The 22,607-nt window shown below is 44.6% G+C and overlaps 1 long non-coding RNA gene across 1 annotated transcript; it reads right to left on the reverse strand.

Annotated features, from left to right (window-relative positions):
- Window positions 1-6,956: 6,956 nt before the first annotated feature.
- Window positions 6,957-8,100, reverse strand: LOC130682895 (uncharacterized). Its single transcript, XR_008996323.1, has 2 exons — window positions 7,810-8,100; window positions 6,957-7,391 (listed from the first exon to the last, which is right to left on the reverse strand). It is a non-coding gene; the product is annotated as an uncharacterized LOC130682895 (long non-coding RNA).
- Window positions 8,101-22,607: the final 14,507 nt, after the last annotated feature.

Consider the following 22,607-nt stretch of genomic DNA (forward strand, 5'->3'; position numbering starts at 1 on the left):
CAGTGCAGCCAGCCGCCCGCGGCTCCAGGAAAGAACACCTGCAGGTGCAGTTGGGACATGCCCCGAGTCTCTGAAGCCACAAGCTTTTCTGAATAGCTGTCCTCTCTTCATTGTCTGCCTGTGAGATTATGGTGTGCAGGGGGAGGGGTAGCATCCCCAGTGTGGCAGCTTTGATGGCGCAGGGGGCTGTAGAAGTAAGGTGCAGGCAGAGGAGGGGATGGAGCAGGGACCCGCCCACCAGACCCCATCCCTGGGATGGCTCCCCACTCTCCAGAGGCTGCATGGACAGTGGACACAGGGAGCCTGGGGGCTGTAGCTCAGCGCTGCCCTCCTGTCCTGTGCCTGGGCATCTTTCTCCTCCCACCTTCTGCCATCCTTGGGCCAACTAGCTCCCTGTGCTTCCCAGCTCAGAGCTTGAAAGTGCAGGAGCTCCAGGGCTACCCAACTTCCCTGAGCACCCCAGAGGCCGGCAGGCTCATGCAGGCTGCTGGCCCTCAGTGGTTCTTGTTGAAGGACTCACAGCTCCTCTGGGAAGCCTCTTCCCCATCTGATGTCTGCATGATATTGAGAACTTAGACTGGGACCCCTGCTCCTAACAGACACTTTAATCCAACTCTCTGCTTTCTCCAAAAGGCTTTGATCCTTAGGCAGTATTAAATATTCTATCAGAATTTTGTTACAAAGCAGAAGACATTGCACTAAGTTAATCTGCCAAACTTTAGATGAATGGAAATCCAACGGAACCGTCGCTGTGGCTCTCTCCGTTCAACCACGCAAGTGCTATTACAGGGAAGGTGGCTGACTATGAAATCGGAAACAGGCGTCAGTGCTTTCATCCCACCTGTCATCGCAGAGGCTCCCGTAACAGGATGTTTCTTTTCTTCATCACACAAAATTGAAAATGGCCCCTTAGAGAACAGAAGGAGTTAACCAGAGACGCTCACACACCTGGAAGAGTTACTGGATAAGCATTTCTTTGCCAAGAGAAGAGTAAGAGCTGATTCAATGCCTTTACTTGAACTCTACACTGCAAGTTTACTACATGGGATGTATCTTCAAAAAAATGGAAAAAAGCACATAGACTCCAATTAACATGTATTGAAAGTTTGGTTTGACTTAAAGGTTATTCTATTGGTATGGCTAGAACAAGCTATGACAATCTGTTAAGGAACAAATAGAGTGAAATTTAAAAGTCAAGCCATCAGATATTCCATGGTCCCCAAGGCAAGCCCCGCAGGGGCAGGTAACTCATCACAGGACCTAGTATGGTGATGAGGATAATGACCCAGAGCAGGCCTGGGTCAAGTTATTCTGTTGAAGACTTCAAAACTCAGGTTTTTTGCACATGGCTAATCACAAATCTTAGCTTCAAGGAGGAGGGAATGTGCAGGCCAACAGGATAAGAAATTATATGATAAAAGTTATACCAACAGAGAAAAAGCTGCCTGCCTTAGCATGTTTCTATTACATTTTTAGAAGTGGACAATGTTTATGCCAGTTAAGAGAAGGTGTCAGGGCAGTTTGGTGTGTCTGCAAGGCTTCCCAGATTCTCAGGGCTGCCTGAACACTTTAATGAGACCACAGACATCTGGAGTGCACTGCAGTCACTGTTGCTGTGATGCTCACCCTGGCCTGCCCACGCCCTCCTCACCAGCACACTTCTTTCAGGAACAGCCTGCCTCCACCTTCTCCTGCCCGACACACGGCTCTCCCTTCACGCTAAAATGCACCTCTGCTCTGGACCATCCATCCTCTGGGGAGAGGCCCACCCCGCCCCACCTGCAAGCCCGCATCCAGCATCTCTGCCAGCATCGCGTACACGTATCCCAGAGACTCCTTTATCGTTGCCATGCCCTTGTCTGACCTACAACTCACACTGGACGTGGTGTGCACTTGAAGAGCATTGTCAGACCAAACCGGACTCTAGAGGACTGTAAAAATTCCCCAAACATTCACAGAATGCCCATGTAGACAACTCTCCTGTCCCAGCCTCAGGGTCCCAGACTCTCTCAGCAAGCAGCCACACCACACACCTGGCCACCATTGGAGCCCAGGCTTGATTGGAACATCATCTTGATTATTTTAAACGTTGAATATAGTCTTCTAGATTTCTTCCTCTCAAACCCCAGTCTCCTCTCCCCACTATTTAACCCCTGTATTTCCTCTCAAATTATCATCTTGCACTGACCTTGCTGTCTTCTCTCTTCCTAGCATGTCTGTCCCTTGTCTTCATCCTGGTAACTCCCGCTTAAATGCCGGACTTGCTTCCCACCTTGTCTCTTTCAAGAGACCCTCCCAGCTGGGCTTGGTGGGATGAGTACAGCCTCCAGCCTCCCCGCTGCTGTCCTCAGCCGCTTATGATCCAATTTCTGTGCGTGTACTTTATACTTTACACAAGCTCCTCAACAGACAAAATATACCTCATCCATCTGCAATTTTATGGCAATAAATAACTGTTAGCCTCTCACCTTGTACGAAGATTCTGGAAGCAGCCAGGCCCAGGTCTGTGAAGCCGAGGGCTTTGGGGAGGACAGCTCATTGTCTGGACCCTTGGAAAGTCAGAGCACCCAGGAGTACTGCTAAGATCTAAAGAAGACCAAACATGTCTGGGTCCTTCTCCGCAGACTTAACATTCTGAATGGGAGAACAAAACCCTTCTTCATTCAGAAAGTGACACACACACAGGTGAAGAATTTTAGCCTTCATGTCCCCTTTCACCCACAACCAGCATTGCCACCACCATTGAAGGTTTCTGTCTCAGGAAGATCTCAGACTTTTTTTAATAGCCAGCAGTCAACACGAACACTCATGCCATGTACGGTGGGGTGCAGAGTCACACAGGAAACAACAGGTGGCTGGGTATCTCAGGGCAGATTCCAAAATATGATTGACATCAGTACTCTCAATCAATGATCTTACAAGTCCATCCATCTTTCCTCTGCTGACTAAAGTCAATCCATCCCTGAAGGTATAACCTATATGCTACTTTCATGACGTAGCTCTAGCCCTAGATTCTTCAATATGAAAGCAAAGATAGAAAATGAGAGCGGTATGCATAAATCCCCTTCTCTATCCTTTGACTCCCTGATGCCATCTTTGTCTTAATCCATCACTGCCCCCAGACATATTCATATTTCAGGATCGACTAGCACAGTGTCTTCCCTGTAATAGGTGTCCATAAATCTTGATCAGTTGATCGATGAAAAGAATTCACTTATCACTGACCTAAGGGAAATATCTCCTGCGAAGCTGAAGGCCAGAGTTCCCAGTAAACAGGACTATCATTCTTTCTAGAGTTATTCTGGCCACCATGAAAACAAAACCTATTTCCTGAAGTATTCATTGAAGAGCCACATACCGAGTCAAATGGTTGGCAGGGCTTGTATCCATGCCCTCTCCCAGGTAATGGCAGGAGTTTTATTATTTGTGTTTTGATACTTTGCAGATCACTTTTATATCCATGACTTCATTTGATCTTTACAACCATCCTGGTAGGCTGAAGCAGATGTGATGATTAATAGATGAGGAAAGTGAGGCCCAGACATCAGCAACAATGTCTGTGTAAGAGAGATGCCTGTGGCCCAAACTGCAGTGCTGGCCCAGAGAGGCCTGGCTTAGTGGGATGCATGGAGCTCACACAGCCAAATGGCAGCATGGATGTGTGAGGAGACAAAGGCAGACTGCGGGGTGGCTGAGCACATGGGAAGGCACCACACCCCACCCTCCAGGTGTGCACTCTCCACCCTGAGGCAGACCCTCATCCAGCGGGCCCTCTTCTGCCGAACCTGAGTGAGCACTCCCACATGCAGGCCTGTCCAAATGCATGGGGCCTGCAGGGTAGAAGGGGTTCTGGCTCTGCATACTGCAATAATTGCAGTTGTTGTAGTGGAGTGATGCATGCTCCTGTCGTGCTACGGTGCAAAGGCCCAATTATTCAAACACAACCATTAGTTCCCTCACAGCAGAGATGATAAGAGATGTTATAAAGATAGCATCTCTTGGCCATTCACCCAACAGCCCCAGCCTCAAGGAGACTTCAAAAACAACAGCAGCATCTACCCACCACATGTCCTAGGGCATGAGAGCCCAAAGTTGAGTTGAGACATCTGGAGGAAGAAAGGGGTCAATGTGGCAGTCACAGCCATCCCTCTGCACATGCAGGTAGTGAGGCAGTGGCTGGCCTTGGTGAGAACCGAGATTGGGGCCACCTGGAACCCTATGTCCTGCTGGCTGTTTTCATACAGACAAGCAGCTCACATCAGGACACAGAGACTATGTCAGAAACTCATTTCAGACCTACAAGGCTGAAAGGAAATCATTCATTTGACTGGAGAACAAGATGTACCCAGAAACCCGTCCAACTTCTTGCTGCCACCACCAGGAAAAAAATATATATATAACTAGCTGAATCTGTGTGGTATACTATTGCTCAAACTTGAGTACTCAGAAGCAGGCACCAGCCTGCCTGCATTTTTCCTATCCCAGCCCTATGAGTAACAGTTAGGAAAACACAAAGGGCTTTAAAAAGTTCAAATAATTTTTTAGAAAGTGACTGCATTATTATCACCACCAAACTGCTGAATATTTGCACTTCTGTAAACCAAAACTTTTTTTAAATTAAGAGACCATCAGGGGTTATTTTTAATCTGCATCAACCATAGCAATATTTCCTGGAAGTGGAATCCCTCAAGGCTTTGGATCCTTTGTTTCCTGTCTGTGTACATGAACATAGATGCACGCACACAGGCACACACATGCACCTGTCTTTCTAATAAGCAGCCTGCCTGGAAACGAGACCTGGGAAAGGGGAGACCTCTAAGCAGACACTCCTCTTGACCAAGAGGCCTTCCCCCCTGTTCTTGAATCCCATTTCCCTCTGTCTTCCCTTCTCACAGCTACCAAACCATAGAAAGAGTATCTCCCATCAGAATTCCACTGCAAAGGGTTCTCAGTTTAAAAGAAGGAACAGGTGAAAAGTTCTTCCATGATAATTAGGGAGCTCACAGCACATCCTGCCAGTACAGACTCAGCATGAGCCAAGCCAAGGTCTTCAGCACATTGGGACCCCTGGAAAGAGGGGCTCGGGGGGAGGTGGGCAGGGAGGGCTCAGGCCCTGCAGCATGCCTGCCACAGCTACAGGCTGTCACAGAGCCCAGACGGGGAAGGCCTCCCGGCTCAGCACACAGCCTTCTTTCCAATGTGCGTATGGAAAAGAAAATCTAGGTAGGAATGAAATCAGACAACTTGCTTCTTAGCTCAGGTAGAAGAACGTGAACTTCAGAAAGATCTACAGAACTCAAGAGGGCTCTGGAAGCTTACCGATATAAAAAATATATATATGCACACACAGTTTAAAAAAAAACTTTAAATAACTGTCGAAATATTAACACTGAGAAGCAACACTCAGCATATTCCTTGCCTGGCTGGGTATCAGCTGAAGCAAGGAAGGCCAGTCCCGGCCCTGTACTAAGAGCAGAAAGAATGTTACACATCTGAAAAGGACCTTGAAATATCACTTAAGTACACATTCTGATCACTAAGTACCATCCAGGGAGGGCAGGATGGATGACAAGACCACAGCTCATCCGGGAGACAGGCTCCCAGGACTATCAGAGATCAGATGGGCAGAGGACAGAGTGAACAAGGGAAGGTGCTGTCATTACCCCATTTTACAGAGAAGGACTTCATGAGCCCAGGGTAATCCAGCAGATAAATAGCACAGAAGAGCTCTGACCACCACTCCCTATCTTTAGACCCAGTCCCTCCACTTCTGTACAAAACAGCTCCAGGAAACAGAAGCCTCCAGCATGGATACACAGACAGAACCAGGTGGGTTCTGGGTGGGCATCTGCAAACACCTCCTAGCCAGGCAGCACCCCCTCCCTGGCACAGCCTATGCCCTGCAGCACAGCCCCAAGCCAGGTGTGGGCTGTGGGTGGGAGACCTGCTGTCCTTCATGGGGCTGGTGCCTGTGAAGCAGGAGAAGCTGACTTCCTCCAAAGTCGGTCAGCACTGGGTTTCCCCATGTGTTTCTTCTAAGCAAATGCTGTACTCCACATTTGCCTCTTCACTTTCCATGTGAAAAACACTAAAGCAAACATAGGGCAGCTTAAGCTTTTGAAGGCAGCAGTAGAGCAATGTGAGACTGAGCCACAGATTTTTAAGACCTCCATGCACAGGGAGAAAGATGTTGCAAACAAGCAGCCCACCCAGGCTCAGGTGGGGCTGGCCCTGCCACGCTGAAAGGCCGGAGCCCTCAGCCTGCCAGGAGCGCCACTGGTCATCACAGGATGGTGCAGGGGGACCAGAGGCCAACCCAAGCCCCAGGCGGGACCCTTGGTTCCCTTGACAGAAAGGCACATTTTCCACAGTTGACCTATGTTGGAAGAGGCCAGACTCAGGTGGTTTGAAGTGGAGAGCAAGTCCTCTGCTCCAGGCCAGCTGCCAGGCCTGAGGCCTCCAGGTGGGAGAGGAGGGGAGGGCTGCCACCTAGGCACTGGTGGGCTTCCTGGCAATCCTGGAGTGGAGGGTACCCTGGCCAGGGGTTCTCAGCCTGTCTTTGTGCCTGGCTGGCCTGTGACCCATGAACCTCCTTCTCAGCATAATGTTATAAATACACAAAATAAATACGATTAAAGGAAAGAACTTCTACTGAAATGGGTTTATCCATGTATCCTTTGGTTTAGGAGACTGAGTGATCTAAATTTTTGACATAAAAAGTTTATGTGAAAAACGGTAGCATGAGATCCAATTTTGTGGTCTCAGACTGTCATAGGCCATGTGGCCTGCAACTTCTGATAAAGGACAGGAGTCAGGAATCCCCAAGCACTGATTCAAACTGTCAAAAGCTTCTGAGTGCTTGCTGTGAGCCACTTAGGGTCTGTGTCATACTGGAATGCCAAAGGGCCGGCTAAGAGCTAATCAACATGTGATTTCCAAGGACGACAATAGTTGTGTAGATTCACATTTTTAATAAGTTTTTTTTTGTTTTTATAAGACATTAACACAGTATTATTTTACATTTTATAGTGCTTTTCTCATAAGGTCCTCAAATCATAAAGAAATCCAAGGATATTCTCTCAGGAGCAAATACACACAGGGTGCCTAGGACTCGGTTTAATTTTGTTTTAAACATCTTCATGTTGGTGTTCTAAAGGCAAATGCTGCTGCTTCTTGGAAGTTGTTAAGTAGAGCCTACGAGCTGCCATTTGCACCCTGGGTGCCCAGGGTCATGGGCCTGCACACCGGCTCACCTGCTCCGTGGGCTCTGCCTCCCAGACGGGCATGTGCACGTTTAGAGGCGCTGCCGTTGCCTCAGAGCCAGGCACACAAGCAGGTCCAGGCCTGTTGTTGGTTTGCCTCCGGCAGTCACGACCCAGACGCACAGGGCTCTGTGGAGGAGTCAGGATGCAGCCGCCACCCACACCATCCCCACAACCACCACCAGGCCCTGCAGGCCTCCTGCTGTCACCCCTTCCCTGACTCCCAGGTCCAGCCCCACGCCCCCTCGCTGACCTCACCCGGCCAGGCTGCACTCCCCGCCCTCTGGACCCAGGCCCCCACCCCCAGCCTCCAACCTGGGGAGAAGGGAAAGGGGGCTGTAGGGAAGTATCTGCCCTGACCTGCAGACCCCTCCTGGCTGCAGCCCAGTGGGAACTGAGCTCTCAGACAGTGATTTCTCTGCAGCAGATCTTTAAAAGCAGCCTTGTACAGTTTCCAGAAATGTTTCTCATTTTTTGTATTCAGCCCATTCTTCCCAGGTAAGTGGACAGCTCTGAGCTCCAGGGGGAAGGCACAGAGTGAACTCACCTCCTAGTGGCACCCAGGGAAGATCCTGCAGCCATCCTGAGCCTACCGTGTGACTGGAGAGACCTGTCTGCTCTGACCCTGGGCTGGCACTACCGGCCCAAACTCTGCTTCACCATGTCTCATTTCAGAACATGCACGAGCCTGTTTCCCCTTGTGATGATTCCCACAGATGGTGGCTTCTGCTCTGCAGGGGATTATAGCATGAGAGCTTCTCTGCTCCTACCAAGAGTCCCAAACTCCTGTGGGTACGTATACCCAAGAGCTTAGGAAGAAGTGCTGGAGGAAACAATTGCCAGATCATAAAGTCTAAGCAATTTTAAATATGTCACTTCTTTTCTTTTGGAGCTGTTGAAGGGAAATAGTATTCCACTTGACAGATCCAAAGGCAGGAGAATAAACTTCTCATTTCTATGAAAATCAGGTTTCCAAGAGAAAGAAAAAGCATAATGAAAGAAAGGAATCTGAGCCTCGGTGTGCTCAGGGAGATATTTTGCTGCATGCATTTTATTCTTTTGCAAAATGCAATTGTGTCATCCACCCCTTCAGGGGAAAAGAGCCCACAGAGAATGTTAACATCCCATTTTCCCAACTTTTTAAGGCAGCCCTAACTAAGAGCAGGAGCAGATGCTTCTTCTGGCTCCTGATCCAGTCCCTCAGGGCTCATGGCCCTGGTGAGGCCCAGACACCTGAGGTGCCTCTAGTAACAAAATAGATGATCCTTCCCTAAAATCCCAGCTCTCAAACATTGGCAGAGTCCGCTTGGCTTCCAAAAATTCTTTTCTTTGTGGAAGTTCTGGCCTGATTGTGCAAAAAAAACACACTCCAGGCTACTCACGGCAGCTCTATGGCTGAGCACCTTGCAAGACATTGAAAAGTCCTCAATCTCCTCTGCCTCCAAAATAGATGGGCAAAAGTGAGTAGATTTGCTGCAGTGAACATGGGCATGCAGGCATCTCTTCAGACCCTGATACCAGCTTTTTTGTACAAATACCCAGAAGTGGGATCACTGGATTATATGGTAATTATATTTTCAGGTGTGGAAAGAACCTAATATCCATCTACAGAAAGAGCAGCTGTGGTACATACGTGCATTGAAATATCATTCAGCCTTAAAATAGAGCATCCTGCTATATGCATCAATATGGATGAGTCTGGGGGACATTGTGTTCAGCAGAATAAGCCAGTCACTCAAGAACAAATCCTACATGGTGTCACTTCTGTGAGGTGTCAAAAGTAGCCAAACTCACAGAAACAGTAGAATGGCCAGTGCCAGGGCCAGGGGAGGAGACATGCAGTGATAGTGTTCAATGGGGACAGACTTTCAGTTAGGCCAGAGGAATCTGTTCTAGAGACCCGCTGTACAACATGGTGCTTATAGGCAACAATATTGTGCCCTTAAGATCTCATTAAGAGTAGATCTTATCTTGTCTGTTCTTATCACACACACACACACAAACCACACAAGCATGTGGAATACCAGCTCCTGGCACACCCTCTGCGGCCCTGGAGCTTGGAGAATTGGGTCACACCCTGCCTGGAAGGCCCTGTGCGCCTCACTCTTTTCCTTACACCATGAAGTGCATGGACCCTCATCATCATTACAAACGGCAACTGAGGTGGCCAGATGTGCCATCTCCCAGGGCCCAGCTGCACACACGGGAGCACAGTCCATAGCCCACCCTCCCTGGGGTTACGCACACAGAGACATCCCACCTAAGGAAGATGATACCGACTTGGGAGGGGTCTCTGGAGGAGTAAGGGCTTCATATTCATGTGCTATGGACTTAGAGCTGTATCTGGTGTGAGTTAGTATTTTATTATCATTAGTATGACTAGTATATCATTTCTTAAAAGCATGTTCTCCGACACTGTTCCATACACTTATGTTGTTTTCCATAGGAAGGTTTAGTTAATTCCATGTTTGGCCCAACTTTAAATAGTCACACCTACATTTTATTAGTCTCATTTAAAAACTGCACTCATTGAATGAAAAACATTGAAATGTGGCAACCGCCCTGTGAAGTGGGTCCTGAGGGTTGCAGTGACCTGCAATGTGCCTGTGTGCCTATGTGTGTGTGTGTATGTGTGTGGTTTGTTTTGTGGGGTGCTGTGTCCCAGGCTGGCAGGAAGGGGAGCCTGAGGAGAGAAGCAGGCGGGGTCGTCCTTGGGAATCACTTGTTCTCCAGCTGGACCCACTTTCTGCACATTTCACAGCCTCTGACAAGAAGTGGGAATACATATTTTCTCTCTACAAAGGCCAATCAAAGAGTCATACAGAGAGATTCTCAAGATGGCAGCATGAGTAGGGTGGCAGAAATCTCCTCCCAAAACCATATATATTTTGAAAATACAGAAAATACAACTATTTCTAAAAGAGTGACTGGAAGATACAGTACACGAGCCAGGATACATCTGCAAGAGGCCAACATCTCATGGAAAATGGAAGAATACAAAGACATGACCCAGCAGGACCTGAGCACTCCCCTGACCCCAGCTTACAGGTGGGAGGAAGGGAATCAGAGTGGGGAGGGAGTGGAAGCACAGGACTGCTAAATAACCAGCCCTGGTGGTCTGCTCTGGGAACACAGACACACATTGCATGGTGCACTGGATACTAGAGGAGCGGAAAAGCAAGGTCTGAGATTGAGACTGCAAATAGGTTCCCACAGCCGGCTGCCCTGGGACAAAAGAAAAGCAGGCCCTTTAAAAGTCTTAAAGGGACAAGGGTTTAACAGGTGTACAAAATCGTCCTGGCACACTCAGCCCACAGGCTGGGAACTTTAAGGAACTTCAGGCGCCCTAAACCCCTGCATGGCAATGCAGTTCTGAAGCCCCTGACGGCGATAAGCAGCCTGCTATTCCATCCCCCCCACCGGCACCGCAAGCAAACCGGCTGACCCGCCATTGTGGCAGAACAGCTGGGGAGCACCCCCACCTACAACAACCACACAGTTTAGCACACAGGCTTCTCCCTGTGCACAGCTAACTGGCCCAGACTCAGAGGCTGCTCCCAGCATGTGGTTGACTGGCATAGACAGCGGAGACGGGCGCAGAGTCCGGAAGTCACAAAGGGACTTTGCTCTTGCCACGGAACACGCACCGCTCACCTGCAACCCCCACCAGTGCCCTAGGCTATCCTGAGGGCTGCCCCACACATAGCAGCTTAGGGCATTGACCCAGAGGTGGCTCCCTGCACAGGGTTGACCATCACAGACAGCTGAGACAGGCAGAGTCTTAGAAGCATGAAGGAGCTCTGTTATCATGGCAGAACACATGCGGATTGCCTGCGACCCCCACCAGTGCCCTAGGCTATCCCAAGGACTGCCCCACCCACAGCAGCTCAGGGGATTAACCCAGAGGCTGCTCCCTGCATGTGGCTAACCAGCACAGACAGCAGACATGGGCACAGAGAACAGGAGGCACAAAGGGGCTTTGCTCTTGTGGCAGAACACACTCTGCTCTCCTGTGACCCCTGTCATTGCTCTAGGCCATCTCAAAACCTGCCCTGCCCACAGCAACTCAGGGTATTAACCCAGAGGCTGCTCCCTGTGTGGTTAACCAGCACAGACAGAAGAGACAGGCAAGGCAACCAGCAGTCAGGAAGGGACTTTGTTCTCCTAGCTGACACACATGCTACTTGCTGGTGACCAATCCCATCACCATGAAAAGGCAGAAGAATCTTGTTCAGTCCAAAATCCCTCAAACAACAGAGAGAGGGCTTGTTGAGACTGATATCACCAATCTTCCTGAAAAAGAAATCAAAATAAAAGTCATAAGCATACTAATGGAGCTACAGAGAAATATTCAAGAGCTAAAGGATGAATTCAGGATGGATATAACAGAAATGAAACAAACAATGGAAGGATTGAAGAGCAAAATGGATGAGGTGGAAGAGACTGGTAATGGAATAGAAATCAGAAAACAGGAATACAGAGAAGCTGAGGCAGAGAGAGATAAAAGGATCTCTAGGAATGAAAGAATAGTAAGAGAACTGTGTGACCAATCCAAATGGAACAATATTTACATTGTAGGGGTACCAGAAGGAGAAGACAGAGAAAAAGGAATAGAAAGTATCTTTGAAGAAATAATTGCTGAAAAATTCCAAATCTGGGGAAGGAGATAGTCTCTCAAACCATGAAGTCCACAGATCTCCCAACACAAGGGACCCAAGGACGAAATACCAAGACATATAATAATTAAAATGGCAAAGATCAAAGACAAGGACAGAGTACTGAAAGCAGCCAGAGAGAGAAAAAAGATCACATAAAAAGGAAAACCCATCAGGCTATCATCAGACTTCTCAGCAAAAACCTTACAGGTCAGAAGGGAGTGCATGATATATTCAATGCAATGAAACAGAAGAGCCTTGAACCAAGAATAATACATCCAGCAAGATCATCATTTAAATTTGAAGGAGGGATTAAATTCTCAGGTAATCAAAAACTGAGGGAATTTACCTCCTACAAACCATCTCTACAATGCTTTGAAGGGACTGTTCTAGATGGAAGTATGCCTAAGGCTAAATAGCTGTCACCAGAGAAAATAAAACCACAGCAAAGAAAGTAGACCAACCAAATACTAACTAAATGCAAAATTGAATCAGCTATCCACAAAATCAGTCAAGGAAAACACAAAGAGTACAGAATAAAACACCTAAAATATAAAGAGTGGAGGAGGAAGAAAAAGAAGGGAGAGAAATAAAGAATCATCAGACTGTGTTTATAATGATGGAATAAGTGAGTTAAGTTAGATGGTTAGATAGTAAAGAATCTGCCCTTCAACCTTTGTTAACCACAAATCCAAAGCCTGCAATGGCAATAAATACATATCTATTGATAATCACCCCAAATGTAAATGGACTGAATGCACCAATCAAAAGACACAGAGTAATAGAATGGATAAAAAAGCATGATCCATCTATATGCTACCTACAAGAGACTCACTTCAAACCCAAAGACATACACAGACTTAAAGTGAAGGGATGGAAAAAATATATCATACAAACAATAGGGGGAAAAAAAGCAGGTGTTGCAGTACTTGTGTCAGACAAAACAGACTTCAAAACAAACAAAGGCACAAGAGACAAAGAAGGACATTACATAATGATAAAGGGGTCAATCCAACAAGAGGTTATAACCATTATAAATAACTATGCACCCAACACAGGAGCACCGACATATGTGAAACAAATACTAACAGAATTAAACAGGGAAATAGAATGCAATGCATTCATTTTAGGACAGTTCAACACACCACTCACTTCAAAGGACAGATCCACCAGACAGAAAATAAGTAAGGACACAGAGGCACTGAACAACATATTAGAACAGACGTACCTATCAGACATCTACAAAACTCTCCACCCAAAAGCAGCAGAATACACATTCTTCTCAAGTGCACATGGAACATTTTCCAGAATAGACCACATACCAGGACACAAAAAGAGCCTCAGCAAATTCAAAAATATTGAAATTCTACCAACCAACTTCTCAGATCACAAAGGCATAAAACTAGAAATAAATTGTACAAAGAAAACAAAAAGTCTCACAAACACATGGAGGCCTAACAACATGCTCCTAAATAATCAATGGATCAATGACCAAATTAAAAGAGAGATCAAGCAATATATGGTGACAAATAACAACAACAGCACAAAGCCCCAACTTCTGTGGGATGCAGTGAAGGCAGTTCTAAGAGGAAAGAATATAGCAAACCAGGCCTATTTAAAAAAGGAAGAACAATATCAAATGAATAGTCTAAATTCACAATTATTGAAACTGGAAAAAGAAGAGCAAAAGAGGCCCAAAGTCAGCAGAAGGAGGGACATAATAAAGATCAGAGAAGAAATAAATAAAATTGAGAAGAATAAAACAATAGAAAAAATTAATAAAACCTAGAGCTGGTCCTTTGAAAAAATTAACAAAATAGATAAACCCCTAGCCAGACTTATTAAGAAAAAAAGAGAATCTACACACATAAACAAAATCAGAAATGAGAAAGGAAAAATAATGATGGACACCACAGAAATACAAAGAATTACTAGAAAAAACTATGAAAATCTATATGCTAACAAACTGGACAACCTAGAAGAAATGGACAACTTTCTAGAAAAATACAACCTTCCAAGACTGACCCAGGAAGAAACAGAAAATCTGAACAGACCAATTACCAGCAATGAAATTGAATCAGAAATTTAAAAAACTACCCAAGAACAAAACCCCCAAACTAGATGGATTCACCGCTGAATTTTATGAGACATTTAGAGATGACATAATACCATTCTCCTTAAAGTTTTCCAAAAAATAGAAGAGTAGGGAATCCTTCCAAACCCATTCTATGAAGCTAGCATCACTCTAATACCAAAAACAAGCAAAGACACCACAGAAAAAAAAAGAAAACTACATACCAATATCCCTGATGAACACAGATGCAAAAATACTCATCATTATATTAGCAAACCAAATTCAACATTACATCAAGAAGATCATACGCCACGATTAAGTGGGATTCATCCTGGGAATGCAAGGATGGTACAACATTTGAAAATCCATCAACATCGTACACCACATCAACAAAAAGAAGAGCAAAAACCACATGATCATCTCCATAGATGCTGAAAAAGCATTCAACAAAATTCAACATCCATTCATGATAAAAACTCTCAACAAAATGGGAATAGAGGGCAAGTACCTCAACATAATAAAGGCCATATATGACAAACCCACAGCCAATATCATACTTAACAGTGAGAACCTAAAAGCCTTTTCTCTAAGATTGGGAACAAAACAAGGATGCCCACTCTCCCTGTTTTTATTTAACATAGTTCTGGAGGTCCTAGCCATGGCAATCAGACAACACAAAGAAATAAAAGGCATCCAGATTGGTAAGGAAGAAGTTAAACTCTCACTGTTTGCAGATGACATGATATTGTACATAAAAAACCCTAAAGATTCCACTCCAAAACTACTAGAACTAATATGTAAATTCAGCAAAGTTGCAGGATACAAAATTAATACACATAAATCTGTTGCATTCCTATACACTAATGATGAACTAGCAGAAAAAGAAATCAGGAAAACAATTCCATTCACAACTGCATCAAAAACAGTAAAATACTTAGCAATAAACCTAACCAAGAAAGTGAAAGACCTATACCCTGAAAACTACAAGACACTCTTATGAGAAATTAAAGAGGACACCAATAAATGGAAATTCATCCCATGCTCTTGGGTAGGAAGAATTAATATTGTCAAAATGGCCATCCTGCCTAAAGCAATCTACAGATTCAGCGCAATCCCTATCAAAATACCAACAGCATTCTTCAACGAACTGGAACAAATAGTTCTAAAATTCATATGGAACCACAGAAGACCCTGAATAGCCAAAGCAATCCTGAGAAGGAAGAATAAAGCAGGGAGGATCTTGCTTCCCAACTTAAAGCTCTACTAGAAAGCCACAGTAATAAAGACAATTTGGTACTGGCACAAGAACAGATGCATAGACCAGTGGAATAGAATAGAGTCCAGATATTAACCCAAGCATATATATGGTCAATTAATATATGACAAAAGAGTCATGGATATATAGTGGGAAAATGACAGCCTCTTCAACAGCTGGTATTGGCAAACTGGACAGCTACATGTAAGAGAATGAAACCAGATTACTCTCTAACTCCATACACAAAAGTAAACTCAAAATGGATCAAAGACCTGAATGTAAGTCATGAAACCATAAAACTCTCAGAAGAAAATATAGGCAAAACTCTCTTTAATATAAACATGAGCAACTTCTTCATGAACATATCTCCCCAGGCAAGAGAAACAAAAGCAAAAATGAACAAGTGAGACTATATCTAACTGAAAAGCTCTGTACAGCAAAGGACACCATCAGTAGAACAAAAAGGCATCCTACAGTATGGGAGAATATATTCATAAGTGACATATCCGATAAGGGGTTGGCATCCAAAATATACAAAGAGGTCACAAACCTCAACAAACAGAAAGCAAATAATCAAATTGAAAAATGGGCAGAGGATCTGAACAGACACTTCTCCAAAGTGGCCAACAGGCACATGAAAAGATGCTCCACATTGCTAATCATCAGAGAAATGTAAATTAAAACCACATTGAGATATCACCTCACACTTCGGTTAGAATGGCCACCATCCAAAAGACAAACAGCAGCAAATGTTAGAGAGGATGTAGAGAAAGGGGAACCCTCCTACACTGCTGGTGGGAATGTAAATTAGTTCAGCCATTGTGGAAAGCATTATGGAGGTTCCTCAAAAAACCGAAAATAGAAATACCATTTGACCCAGGAATTCCACTTCTAGGAATTTATCCTAAGAATTCAGGAGCCCAGTTTCAAAAAGATATATGCACCCCTATGTTTATCACAGTATCATTTACAATAGCCAAGAAATGAAAGCAACCTAAGTGTCCATCAGTAGATGAATGGATAAAGATGTGGTACATATACACAATGGAATATTATTCAGCCATAAGAAGAAAACAAATCCTACCATTTACAACAACATGGATGGAGCTAGAGGGTATTATGCTCAGTTAAATAAGCCAGGCAGAGAAAGACAAGTATCAGATGATTTCACTCATCTGTGGAGTATAAGAACAAAGCAAAAACTGAAGAAACAAAACAGCAGCAGACTCCCAGAACCCAAGAATGGACTAACAGTTACCAAAGGGAAAGGGACTGGGGAGGATGGGTGAGAAGAGAGGGATAAGGAGAATACGGGGCATTACAATTAGCACACATAATGTAGGCGGGTGGCATGGGGAAGGCATTATAGCACAGAGAAGACAAGTAGTGATTCTGTAGCATCTTACTGCGCTAATGGACAGTGACTGTAATGGGGTATGTGGTGGGGACTTGATAATGGGGGGAATCTAGTAACCACAATGTTGCTCATGCAATTGTATATTAATGATACCAAAATTTTTTTAAGAAACGTCGTACAGGATCCACTGTGGTAGAGTAAATCTGGGGACCCCGCTTACAGCATGGGAACTGAGCAATCAAGTTTTCTCAGTGACTGAAGTTGCAGCTTAAACAATGCCAAGGAAGGGTTGGCCCCATCTCCCAGGAATTCATTAACTGTGTTTACTGTCCATATTGTCAGTATGCGTCTTTGAGGCTTAGGGTCCTTAAGTTTGAGTGACAGCGCTTAGTTCAGGTCCAAGAGGATTCCTTTAGTGGCACAACAACTGGGGTCTTCCTAACAGGCCGGTCACCCCAGAGGAAACCTGGGCTGTGCCTTGCACTGCTAAAGGTTAAATACAATTTTATAAATAAAAGATCACCTAAGGAAAAAGTGATTTAAGTTAGGGAGAAAATTATTTATCTTTGCTTAAAAAATAAAAAATCAGGTAAATATTTAAATCTGACTGCATGGGACACTTGGCCAGATGACAGGATGTGGCGGTGCAGGGCAGCCATGGCTCCTGTCCCAGATCCAGACCCAGGCCCAGGGCTGCTTCTAGTGCACACATGGCTCCTGAGGTCCCCCCACCTCAGCCTGGTCCCAGTAGTTTGTGAGAGGCCTGACCAGGTTTGTGGGGAAGTCTCTACCCCAGAGAAAGAGTGCCCCTTTGTGCCTCATCCAGCAGCAGCTAACAGAGTGCATTTCCTTCACATGCTATGTATCCATCCACTCTCCACTCCTGTCTTCTAGAAAGTCACACATGCATGTGCAAACCACCAACACACACACTGGGGTTTTGCACACAGACACAGTCATTATCATTCATAAGCAGGAATTGATTTCCAAAGAAGTAGATAAAAAAGAATTGGATATAAAAAGACCTATTTTGTGTTAATTTCACTTGCATAATTACAGAATGCCCTAGAAAAATTTTAAAGTAACCCAGAGGTTCAACAATTTCACTCTAAGATAACATTTTCTGTATTGTCTTCATATTAATACTTATCCATTGACTCTTTAGAATTTATTCAATAATGACTACTTGGGTCCAAGTTCTACTTTATATATTAATCTCATGATTGGTTTTACCTGTATTAAGTGGTTTGAATCTGGATGACACATTATCATAATTATAGACTATAATAATTTTAGATACAAATTACCAAGTATGTGTGTGTTATTTTATAAGAATTTAGAGGGGCCCAGGCCCCATATCCATGAAATTTACAATCCACATTTTGTGAAATTCCATGTTCACTGTCAATATGCAATCCACAATATCTGCTATTAATGATTAGGTCCCTCAATGGGCTCACTACTGCAATGTGTATGCCTATTTTTACATAGTTCAATAAAAGTCACCACACACATTATGAGCTTCAAAGGTAATTCCATGAAAGTCATGCAAGCAATTGGTCTTGCTAGAAACCACTGTTGATATGTTCTCCAAGTAAAATTTACAACTACTTGCATTTAATTTTAATTGTTGAGCCATTCAACAAACATTGGGTAATGAACAATATCAGTGAAAAATGTATGTTTTGCCAAGAGCAGTGGTGTGTTGGGTTAAGTTCAGAGTGGCTCACAAGAAATATTTGATAATTTTCAGGATTTTTTTTAGCTGTTTGTTAAACTTTACCATTATTAAAAATTAAACTATATTCACTTACAACTCAATAAATTATATTAAGTGCAAAACGTTAAAAACTCAAAAATCATCACTTTCTAAATAATTTACTCATTTTTACTGCGTTCTACATTCTTGAGGTCTTTACATCGCATCCCTGTGGTCGAAGTACTCCGTGCTGGCGAGCTGCATCGAGCCCTACTCTGCATTTAGAGCATCTCATTGGTAGCATGAGATGGGCTGTGGAGGCAGTATTTACACCACAGAAATCAACAAACACCACAAACCAGGGCCTGCTCAGGTCTAAGAAATGATGAAGAATATGTTTATAATGCAGATGAAACTTAACAGTATGTTGTGTCTATAGCTATTACTACAAAATAGCACAACAAATGGAGAAGATAGTTTTCCGGTGCTCAAAACCTATCACCCAACTTAGCAGAGAAGTCATCCACATCACTGAGGAAGAGGTGACATGCCCACATCAGTTCCCTTGCTTCGCTTCACCTTACTCAGTAGCACAATTATGAAAATACCAACCCACAGTCTGATTTCAGAAAAAGCCAGAATCAGTCTGTAGGTCTGCTGCACTGTTAGGTCGGCTACAGATACAAGACTTCAGCAAAAGTCAACAAAAGCATTCTTGGAGAATCAAACTGAATTTTTGATAAAAAGTAACATACATTTTATTATTTGTAAATTGCATGCTATATATCTTTACACCAAGATGACTGATGATAAGATTACACGTTTTTTTTCCCCTGGTGCACAGTATTTACCAGGACACCATTGGTTGTGCTTTATTAGCTTTTCTCTGTATGCATGAAAACTCTAGCCCATCTAAAGGAGATCTAGTTGCCTAAATATTTTTCCTAAGAAGACAGTAAGGGTTTTTGTGTTCATAAAAGGTATTTTGTGGTGGGGGTATTTATACCACAGAAATCAGCAAACAGTACAAATCAAGGCTTGATTCATTGTTTTTGTTGACTGCCCAGGCTTAGGAAAATGATGAAGAAAATACCTGGAATGTAGATTAAACTTAAAAGTGTGTTGCATATATGATTGTTACTTTACGAATATTTTGTGTTTACAGAAATAGCTCTAGTTAAGAAATGTTTCTTTGGTAATAATTACCAAAAGGTGATTTATGAAAATGCTGCTGCTCAAAACCAGTTTAGATACTCCCTTTCCAGTATATTATAAATCAGAAAATAGTGTCCATGTTTGTCCTTTACATTATTTTTTCTTTTTAAATTAATTTTTATTGAGGTACATACAATAAAATGCACAAACTTTAATAAAGTGTACAACTTGATAAATTTTGATATGTATAACATTCATATAAATTATATTCTTGTTTAAACATGCAACAATGCTATATACAATGGTTTAAATTGTTCTTTAAATAGAGACTTTTCTCCTAAAATTTCAGTTAACTTTTTTTAATTACACGCGCACACAAACACTTCGCTTTTTCAAAAGAGAAACCAGGGGTACACCCACCCGCACCCTTAGTGTCCAGCTTTTTCCCACGAGCTCAGACTGGAGGGTCAACACAAAGAGGCAGGGAAGGGTACCCAGTCGATCCCTGGCTCTTGAGTCAATCCCAGAGGGAGATTGCCCAGGAAACCATAGTGTGTTCCAAAAACAAAGCGACAGAGCTGCACTGAGAGGGATCATCGAGGCCACATCATACTCAAATGAGATATAAATGATGTCAAGTAGGCAAAGGACTGATTGAAAGCTGTTCTAAAAATTTCCAGAAACCAGAACAGAAAACTGATATGAAATAATGAGCCACAAACTTCTGGGGCAAGTATCTCAGGACCACTTAGGAAAACAGGTATATTTCTGGATTGTTTCTTTCTTTGCACTCAAGAAAGTACTTCTCCATAGCAGGGTCCCATACCATGGACAATAAATAGAAGAATGAATGGAGTCTGCCACAGGGGAGGCACAGTTGCTGGAAGGACTATGTTTGAGAAACAGGAGGCATGAACGTCTGTTTATGACGCTGAAGTTAACTGTGTGGGACCTGTGCCAGCCCTTCCAGCAGGAGCCCCCCACCCAGCCTCGCCCAGTACCCATTTTGGTAAATCGGGTTCTGCTGGAACTCAGCTCTTCTCATGTGTGAGTGTGTCTGTGGCTGCCTTTGTGCTGTTATGACACTGTGGAATAGTTGTGAGAGAGGTTGTGTGACCTGCAAAGCCTAAATATTTAGCATCTGGCTCTTTAGAGGAAAGGCTTGCTGATCTCTGTTTCAGAGAAACTGATGCAATAGACAGAACTCTCCTAACACCTCTGTCACATGGTTCCATGCCACCAAAGAGTGATGACATGATAACTCACTTGTCTACCTAACATTTATTGAATGCCTTCTCTATGTTGTTGGAAATAAATAAGACATCCTCTCCTGACCCCCACCTGGCCAGCCTGGACTTCTCATCAAAAAGGCAGAAATGTAGATGCTCAAAGTTAGACCTCGGACTTGGCCATAAACTTGTAGGAGATGCTCTCCCTCAGGATATTGTGAGTGAGGTCTCCGGTTTCACAAGGCAACCGTGGTCCCCCATCTCTGCTTCCTTGATGCAGCTGGGTCCTGCTGTCTCAGAACAGGAGTGGGAGTGTAAGGGTGACGCTGCAGGCCTCTGCAGAGAAGAGGTAGGGTGCCAGCTCTGACAACAGTGTCCCTTCCTGTCCCTCGATGAGTGGGTCGGGTTCTGTGGTCCCAGCTGTGGGGGTGAGGGCAGAATGCACTGTGTGAGATCCCTCGGGAGCATGGCTTCATGTGGGCCTCTGCAGGCCCTTCTGACGTGTCACACTGCAGTGGGGAGATGGAGGCCCACCATGGGGAAGGCACCCGCCCCCCTCTGAAAGAGGCGGCCAAGTGGGCACTGAGTCAGTCTGATGTCAAAGCCACACTGTTTGGCATTCTGGGGGTGTCTGCAGCCTGAGGGAGGGGGGTTTCCAGAAGAGGAGGGAAGTGGGGAGATGCAGTCAAATGTAGCAAAAACATGGAGGAGAGCAGGCAGGCACCACTGGATGTCACCATGTTGGTCTTACTGGTGACCACAGGTGTGGCAAAGTCTCTCATTTTCTGCCTGGCATCTTCAGGCATGTGGTTCTAGAGAGGAGGCATTCTGGACTCTTACTCTTTGTGTTAAGATCCACTTTAAAGGGAAAAAGAACCAAGAAAGGGCAGCCTGCAAGGCTGACATTTGTACATTCAGATGACAACTGAGAGAGGAAGAGTAATTCAGAGACATCCAAAAAGCGGGGCCCCCTACAGCACTCCCATTCCCTTAACTAGGGATTGGGCAGACCTGGCTGTGAGGCCCATGACGTCAGCGAGCAATTGCTCAGCCGTGAGCAAGTATGTTATCCTCTCAGAACCTCTATTTCCTAATTTACACCAGGGATAATACAGCCTAATTCCCAGAGTGGTGGTGAAAATAAAACGCAGTCATGCTTGTAAAACAACAGCATGGTGCTTGGCATCTGACAAGCGGCTGTTCCTGTTAACTAGTATTGTTAGTGTCTATCATATTAATTACTATTGTAGGACAGCGGGCCAAGTTCCATGCTAAGAAACCAGGAGCTAAAGGTGAACAAGGTGCAGCCGCTGCTCACAGGGAGTCCTGGCAGGTGGGCAGGGTATCAGCCAGCAGGAGGGACAGACAGCAGCAGTCTGTCCCACATTCCAACTGCCTGTAAAAGGCTTGCATTTGCCTGTCATCTGCGAAAGGGAAAGGTTAGTCATGCTTGCCCAGTTCTTTCCTAATGCTCCTCTCCAGGCCCTTTGTGCCCCACCCCCACCCCCATCCAAATCTACCCGCGTTGAGCATTTGCGCAGACATTCTCACGGAAAGCACTGGCTGAACAGGTTACTCCCTCCAAAGCATGTTTTTAACAGACTATTGACACTTTACCACGTAACTGACAAATGTGTGGATTTCCACAAGGCATGAATCGAGTGTGGGCATAGAGGGTAGGATTGGTAGTCGCCTAATTTGTACAGCCACCCTGAATGAACAGAGGAAGCCTCAACCGTGATAGAGAGACTCAGAGGGGAAATCCATTCGTTCCAACCAAATGGGCACCTGGCTGCATGAGAACCATCAGACCACATTTTCCCTTTCATTCACTGGCCTATAAAATGTTTGATACTAAGGAACTCAACACAGTTGTGTTGTTTCAGTTTATTTTTTAAGTCAAGGAAAAGATAGTCATATT

The sequence above is a fragment of the Manis pentadactyla genome, chromosome 3 (assembly GCF_030020395.1).
Source record: "Manis pentadactyla isolate mManPen7 chromosome 3, mManPen7.hap1, whole genome shotgun sequence".
Classification (NCBI taxonomy): domain Eukaryota; kingdom Metazoa; phylum Chordata; class Mammalia; order Pholidota; family Manidae; genus Manis; species Manis pentadactyla.